This window comes from Panthera uncia (genome assembly GCF_023721935.1).
Source record: "Panthera uncia isolate 11264 chromosome A3 unlocalized genomic scaffold, Puncia_PCG_1.0 HiC_scaffold_11, whole genome shotgun sequence".
NCBI classification, from domain to species: Eukaryota; Metazoa; Chordata; class Mammalia; order Carnivora; family Felidae; genus Panthera; species Panthera uncia.
In genome coordinates, this window is record NW_026057578.1 from 48,238,590 (window position 1) to 48,247,843 (window position 9,254).

A 9,254-nucleotide genomic window follows, 5' to 3' on the forward strand; every position below is an offset into this window, starting at 1 on the left:
CAGTAATTACTCTGTTGTTCATTGCAGGCCAACAGGACCACATAGTATGTATCAACACAGTGAGTGTCCCTGGTGCAAGTTGTGAACAGCATGGTGATGCCTTCTCTTGGTTAGTGTTTGGCCATGGTCCAGCCTCACAGACCCTCTTTCTTTTCCAGAGAAGAGATATTTTGCCATGTTTGATAACTTCATGACACCAGCATTCTATTTTGGAAAGGTCATGCTTATAATACCACACCTGGCTTGCACCTCCTTCCTCCCTTCCTTTTTGCCTTCCCGCAATTGGAAGCTCCTTTGCAAGCAAAGACTACCTCCCGTTGATGGTCTGCTGCCATTATTTCCCACTCAGAGTTCAGCACTGCCTGTCTCCAGTTGCTCTGTGCACCCAGCACTGTAGCAACCAAACTCACAGATGGTGTGAGCAAGGGACTTCCTGGTGACCCCTTGAGAAGAGATGAGTTAGCTGTGCTATAACCCATGTAGAACTCCCCTACCTCCCCATGTCTTGTTCTGTAGCTATTCTAATATCCATTGGGACCGGGAAAACTTTCTGGTGTCCTTCAAACAGTCAATTGCCTAGTCCAATTTAGAATTGCAAGTTACATCTAATTTTAGGCTTACTTCTAGGGCTGGAGAAGCTTTGCCTGGTGAGAGGGACCCTCGGCCCTCAGGCACCTAGATGAACCAGTAGATCCTTCTGGTAACTTTTGAGGGCCTTCCCATACCACAGTCCCTGACTCTAGCCCTAGGTTCCACAGTCTCAAGCTTCTATGCTCCTGACAGGCAACCCCAAACTCAGGATTGAAGCTCCTGGGCTTGCCTTGTCAGCTCCCAGGAGAAAGCCATGTGGCCTCCCTGGGAATTTCATCCTCAGACCTGGAAGGGGTCTCTTCATATTCCAGGTGAGGGGCCAGAGGACTATGTATGTATGTATGTATGTGTGCTCTCTGCATGCCAGAGACTGGGGAGTGGCAGTGTCAAGGTGAAATGGGCCTACTTTAGGAGCAGAAGAAGCACTCCATGATGACCATGAGTTTCCAGACTGTGCTTGTGGCTGGTGGCAGATGTCTGACCATCAGGGAGAATGGGAGACAGTGAGTCTCAATGGAGCACATAGCATCCCACTTCCCCTTGACTACAGTGTGTCTTGGGCACCAGAGGAGGAGCTGGAGGCAGCCACGGGCTCTGGGGCATTAGCACTTCAGTGGAAATTGAAGCTGTCTGGTAGTGAGGGGTGAGTGAGGCAGGGGCTCATGAAAGCTGAACGCTGGACCATTCCAGACTGAGGAATGACCTCACTTCTGTATGGCTGCAGATATTCCAGATGCCAGGGGCTGGCCCATCTGGACCTATGACACCAATGCAGTCTTCTAGCCTTCCTGACTTCAGGATTTGGCTCTCAGGACTAGATCTGGACACCACTCCACGAGTGGTGGACCTCCACTTTACATTTCTCTCTGAGGGGAGGTGTTGCACCACACATAAAGTGGGGCCATCTACATTGAAAGGAGAAGCCTCATCCTTCTGTTTTCCAGATGAAATTTAGGGAAGTGAATGTATTTGCAGAAGCAGAGTAAGCTCAGGTCTGAAGGGCCAGATTCAGGCTTACAGAGCTTTTTTGGAGCTTGTCATGAGGATTATCAGGATAACCAATGGATGCCTCCTACTGCTTGTGCCTTCTTGTACTGTCTGTGCCTCTCTCCCAGGAAAGAAGAGGAAGGGAAGAGAAGGCAGGGGAAGGATGAAGATTTGAAACATGTGTATTATTCCATTTCATTTCCTTAGCAACCTCCTGAGATGCCCCCATTATACACTTGGTGGGATGAGACTCAGAGGGATTACTCAACCTGCTCTGTAATGTCACTGCTGGTTGTAGGGCCTCTGGGCATGGACAGAGTTTATCAGGGTTTATTTATTTCTGTGTTTGTCTCCAAAGTTCATGTTTTCTCACACATGATACTCAGGTATTTGTTGTTGTTGTTGTTGTTTTGCATTGCTAGTATCTGATGTATTGTCCTAAGACAATAACATATCCTATGCAATAGTTGGACAGACAAACAGAGACAGAAACTTCCATTTTGCAGCAAAGACCAAGGAGGACAAATGTAATTAGGTCATTTCTCCATCTGTGCTTTTTGATAGTTTCCTTGGAGGACAGTGCCCAGAGCATGTCAGCAAACTGTGACCCACGGTGTGGGGGAAGGGGAAGTTGGGTTGGGCCAGACCAGGAAGTTGTGTGCCTAGAAAAGTTCAGAACAGAAATCTCCTGCAGAATATACAGCAGTCAGGGTGGCGGGGGGGTGGGGTGGGAGAGAGGGGGAACCCATTCCCTCTAAATGCCATGGGCCCCAGACATTTATAGACAACATAAAAATAAACTAAACAGGATAGCAGATTGCCTAGTGAGACCTTGTGGGCACTCAAGGCTTTTCCCAGAAGATACAACTGTCCTGTCTCCTTCGATGCTACCCAGAAATGCTGGTCTTCCTGGCATTTGTATTCAGAACTATATATTTCAGGAATATATTTTGGTGAGTTGGACTCTATCCATTGCTTATGTTTCCCTCCTTAGGACCAAGTTGGTGCCTTTATTAGAGAATGAAACACAGATGAACTCCATTGTTTCTTGTGGCACAAATCAAAGGGACTCTGTCTGCACTGTGGTGTGGCTTAGCCCTGGAAGGTGTCTTGGGGGCATAGTCCTGATGGTGCACTTCCCTCTTTTCTGACTCCTCCTTCCCCTCTTTTACCCTCCTTGATTTCACTGACCAGGCCTTTTCTGGCAGAATGGGCTGAGCCCTGGCAAGAGCCCACTGTTTTTCATACTCCCCATACTCTAACTAAACTGTCCTGTGGTCTTGCTTTTGACTGTGATTTATATGCAGCTGGCTCCCAGATTTCTTTCTCTATTCCTAAACCCTCCCAAGGCTCAGCCTTGTCTATCCACATGCCCACTAGCATCTCACTTGGGGACGTCTGCCGCAGAGAACCTCCCTCTGCCTTCCCCAGGCCCTCACACTCCCTGCCCATGCCCTTCCTCTGGTGATGACACACAGCAACCTAGATATCCAGAAAATTGCTCACCTCTTAGGCTCCTACCTCTTCCTTGTCACCAGATTTCTTACCTTCTCAATATTTTTTACCTCTCCCTTGCATATCTTCCACCATTAGCTCCATCTGGACATTCACCTTCTTCCAGGTGCTCTCAGCAGCTTCCTGCAAGGTCTCATTACCTGCTCTCATGTGCTTCTCATTTCCAGTCTCCAGGACTGTTGGAAGAATTAGCTTTCTAAAATTCACATCTCATCTCGAAGGCCTTCATTGGCTTCTCATCTCCAGTTAAATAGGAAGGCTGCCTGGGGAGGATAGCAAGCTGTCCATGACAGTCCTGTCCACCCTCCAGCTTCTTCCCCAACTCCATAAGTTCCTATAACACTGGCCATTCATGCTCCCACCAACATACCACATGTTTTCACGCCTCTCCCCATGTTGGTTGTCACCTCCTGCTAATCTTCAAGGCTCAGCTTGGCCATACCTGGTGCCTTTCCTTCAAAGTTCAGTGTCCCTGCCTCTGGGTTCCTTGCTACCTGGGCCCACCCCATTCTGGTGTGGCATGAGCAAAACAACCAAAGTAAGAGATACCTGGAAATAATTTTGGCAAGAAATATGTGGAACCATACAAAATAACTGTAGAATTTTACTCATGGAATAAGGGAAGATTTGAATAAATGGAGAGAAACACAATGCTCTGGGATAAGAACACTCAATAGTAACAAGATGACATTATTTTCACCAAGTTAATTTACAAGTTTAATACCATTTCAATCAGAATCCTGATGTTATAATTGCCTTTTGAACTTCACACAATTATTCAAAACCTCATGAAAGAATAATCAGGCTGTGATGCTAAGTTTATTTAAGTGTAGAGGAATGAAGGAGGGCTTATCCTCCCAGATAATGAAACTGAGCATCAAAACTATACCCATTAGGATGTCTATCATAAAATTTTAAAAAAGCAAATAATAAGTGTTGGTGAGGTCGTGGAGGAATTGGAAGTCTTGTACATTGCTGGTGGGACTGTAAAATGGTGCAGTTGTTATGGAAAATAGTATGGAGGTTCCTCAAAAAAAATCAACATGGAATTACAATATGATCCAGCAATCTCGTTTCTAAGTATATTTCCTAAAGAATTGAAAGCACAATCTTGAAGAGATATTTGGATAATCATGTTAATAGCAGTGTTATTCACGAGAGCCAAGAGGTAGAGTCCAAGTATGCAGCCCAAATGTCCATTGATAGATGAATTGATTTAAAAGAGTGTGGTGGGTATACAATGAGATACCACCTCACACGTGTTGGAATGGCTAAAATTAACAACACAAGAAACAAGTGTTGGCAAGGATGCAGACAAAGGGGAACCATCTTGCACTTTTGGTTGAAATGCAAACTGGTATAGCCACACTGGAGAACAATATACAGGTTCCTCAAAAAACTGTGTATATATATATACATACACTATATATATATATATATATATATATATATACAATACTGTATATATATATATATATATATATATATACAATACACACACACATATACATATACACACACAATGGAATGTTACTCAACCATCAGAAAAAATGAAATCTTGTCATTTGTAATGACGTGGATGGAGCTAGAATGTATTATGCTAGGAGAAATAAGTCAATCAGAGAAAGACAAATACCATATGATTTCACTGATATGTGAAATCTAAGAAGCAAAACAGATGGACATATGGGATATGGGGCAGAGAGGAGAGAAGGAAACAAACCACAAGATATTCTTAATGATAGAGAACAAGCTGAGAGTTGATGGAGGGAGGTGGGTGGAGGTGGGAGGTGGGGGGGATGGGCTAGATGGGTGATGGCTATTAAGGAAGACACTTGTGATGATCACTGTGTTCTATGTAAATGATGAATGACTGAATTCTACTCCTGAAATCAATGTTGCACTGTATGTTAACTAAAAGTTAAATTTAAAAAATTAAAAAAAAAATAAAAGGATATGGTATAGGCATGCAATGGAATATTATTTAGCCTTAAGAAGGAGGAAAATTCTGACACATGCTACAACATGGATGAACTTTGAGGATTTATAAGAAGTGAAATAAGTCAGTCGTAAAAAGACAAATATTGTACAATTCTGTTTATGTGAGGTTCCCAAAAGAGTAAATATATAAATACAAAATATAGATCAATGGTTACTAGGACATGGGGGCAAGGAAGAGGAAGAATTGTTTAATGGATATGGAGTTACAGATTTGTGAAATGAAAAGATTCTAGAATCTCCCAAAAAGCAGAAGTCCAAGACCAGATGACTTCACTGATAATTCTACCAAACTTTAAGAATAATTAATACCAGTACTTCCCAAACTCTTCCAAAAAAAGAAGAGGGGGAACACTTCCAAACTGATTGTATAAGGCCAACACTACCCGATGCCAAAACTAGACAAGGATGCCACAAGAAGAAATTCACAATATCCCTGATGATCTTAGAGGCAAAAATCCTCAGCAGAATACTAGCAAATTGACTTCAACAATACATTAAAAGAATCATACACCATGATTGAGTGGGATTTATTCCTGGGATGCAAGGATGGTTCAGCATCTGCAAATCAATGTGATACATTACATTAACAAAATGAAGGAGAAAAATTATATGATCATCTAAATAGATGCCGAAAATGCAGATGCATTTGTCAAAATTTAACATCCATTTATGATAAAACCTCTCAACAAAATGGGTGTAGGTGGAACATATTTCAACATAATAAAGACCATATATGATGAGTCCACAGCTAACATCATACTTAACAGTGAAAACCTGAAAACTTTTCCTCTAAGATAAGGAACAAGACAGAGATTCCCATTCTCACCACTTTTATTCAATATAGCGGATGTTCTAACAAGAGCAATTAGACAAGAAAAAGAAATAAAAGACATCCAAACTGGGAAGAAGTAAAACTGTCACTACTTGCAGGTGACATGATATCATATATAGAAAACACTAAATCCTACACACACACACACACACACACACACACACACAAAATCAGTAAAGTTGTAGGATACAAAAATTGATATACAAAAATCTGTTTCTTTTCTATATACTAATAACAAACTATAAGAAATAGAAATTAAGAAAAAAGTTGATTTACAATTGCATCAAAAAGGATAAAATGCCTATGAATAAATTTAAGCAAGGAGGTGAAAGATACGTACACTAAAAACTATAAGACATTGATGATAGAAATTGAAAAAGACACAAATAAATGGAAAGATACTTTGTGCACATGGATTGAAAAAAGTAGTATTGTTAAAATGTCCATACTACACAAAGCAATCTACAGATTCAGTGTACTCCCTATCAAATTCCAATGGCATTTTTCACATAGAGAACAAACAATCCTCAAATTTCTATGGAACTACAAAAGGACCTGAATAGCCAAAATAATCTTGAGAAAGGAACAAAGCTGGAAACATCATGCTTCCTGATTTCAAGCCCTATTACAAAATCTATAATAATTAAAACAGTATGATATTGCTACAAAAATGCATAGATCAATGGAACAGAATAGAGAGCCCAGAAATAAATATTTGGTCCATTAATTATGACAAAGTAACCAAGAATATATAATGGCTAAAGAACTGTCTCTTCAGTAAGTGTTGTTGGGAAAACTAGACCACTGTCTTATGCCATACAGAGGAATTAACTCAAAATGGGCAAAAGATGTGAACATAAGACCTGAAACTACAAAATTTCTAGAATAAAATGCAGTTAGTCACCTCCTTTACGTTGGTCTTGGCAATGATTTTTGGATTTGACACCAAAAGCAAAGTCAACAAAAGCAAATATTAATAAGTGGAACTATATCAAACTTAAAAGCTTCTTCACAGTAAAGGAAATCATCAACAAAATTAAAAAGAAGCCTACCAAATGGGAGAGAAGTTTTGTAAATCATATATCTGATAAGGAGTTAATACTCAAAATATACAAAGGACTCATAAAATTCAACAGCAACAACAAAAACAATTTGATTAAAAATGGACATTTTTGCAAAAGGCATATCACATAAAGGGTTAGTATCCAAAATCTATAAAGAACTTATCAAACTTAACACCCAAAAAGCAAATGATCCAGTGAAGAAATGGGCAAAAGACATGAATAGACACCTCTCCAAAGAAGACATCCAGATGGCCAACCAACACACGAGAAAATGGTCAACATCACTCATCATCAGGAAAATACAAATCAAAACCATAATGAGATACCACCTTACACCTGTCACAATGGCTAACATTAACAACTCAGGCAACAACAGATGTTGGCGAGGATGCAGAGAAAGAGGATCTCTTTTGCACTACTGGTGGAAATGCAAGCTGGTGCAGCCACTCTGGAAAACAGTGTGGAGGTTCCTCAAAAAATTAAAAATAGAACTACCCTACATCCCAGCAATTGCACTACTAGGTATTTATCCAAGAGATACAGATATACTGTTTTGAAGGGGCACATGCACCCCCATGTTTATAGCAGCACTATCAACAATAGCCAAAGTATGGAAAGAGCCCAAATATCCATCAATGGATGAATGGATAAAGAAGATGTGAGATACACACACACACACACACACACACACACACACACTGGAGTATTACTTGGCAATCAAAAAGAATGAAATATTTCCATTTGCAACTACGTGGATGAAACTAGAGGGTATTATGTTAAGCAAACTTAGAGAAAGACAAATATCATATGACTTCACTCATATGAGGACTTTAAGATACAAAACAGATGAACATAAGGGAAGGGAAGCAAAAATAATATAAAAACAGGCAGGGAGGGGGACAAAACAGAAAATACTCTTAAATATGGAGAACAAACAGAGGGTTACTGGAGGGGTTGTGGGAGAGGGGATGGGCTGAATGGGTAAGGGGCATTAAGTAATCTACTCCTGAAATCATCGTTGCACTATATGCTAACTAATTTGGATGTAAATTTAAAAAATTTAAAAAATGGACACTTTTCCAAAGAAGAGATACAGATGATCAACAGGTACCTGAAAAGTTGCTCAACATCACTAATGATCAGGGAAATATAAATCAAATCCATTATGAGATATCACCTCACACCTAATAGAATTGCCATTACCAAAAAAAAAAAAACCAAAAAACAAAAAATAGCATGTGGAGAAGAGAACCCCTGTGCAGTATTGGTGGGAATGTAAATTAGTGCAACTACTATAGGAAGCAGTTTGGAGGTCCTCAAAAAATAAAAATAAATAAATAAATAAATAAATAAATAAATAAATAATAGAACCACATAATCCACCAATTCCACTTCTGGGTATTTGTCCAAAGAAAATTAGGTTATAACTCAAAAAGATATATGTATCTCCATGTGCATTTAAGCATTAGAAAGCAACTTAAGTGTCCATCAGTGAATAAATAAAGAATTTGTTACACACACACACGAATATTATTCAGCCATAAAAAAGGAAATCCTGCCATTTGCAATAACATGGATGAAACTTGAGAGAATTATGGTAGGTGGAATAAGAAAAACAAATACTGTATGGTATCACTTGTATGTGAAATCTAAAAACAAAAACAAAAACAAAAACTAAACTCCCTAAGAAACAAACACTGAACTTATAGATGCTGAAAACAGATTGGTGGTTGTCAGAGGAGGAGGGGGGGGGTGGGGGAAATGGATGAAGAGGGTCAAAAAGTAAAAAGTTCCAGTTATAAAATCAATAAGTCCTGGGATGTAATGTGCAGCATGGTGGCTATAGTTAATAATACTATGTTGAATATTTGAAAGTTGCTAAGACATCTTAAAAGTTCTCATCACAAGAAAATAAAGTGCAAGAATGCATGGTGATGGATGTTAACTAGACTTATTGAGGTTATTTTATAATAAATGTAAATATTGAATCATTATGTTATACACCTGAAACTAACATAATGTTATATGTCAATTATATCTCAATTTAAAAACCCACAATGGTGAGACTAGTTGCTTGGCTGCTTATCAGGCTGATTACTCCATCTCTGGGCAAGATCTGTGGGCTCTCTGGTACCAGATGATCCAGATGCCTGTCACTTAAGATCCCAGGGGACAAGATGAGGACATTGACTCTGGTTCTTTCTCATCTGTAAAATGGTGAGGGTACCTACCTGCCTCCTTCATGGAGTTACTACAAAATGCAA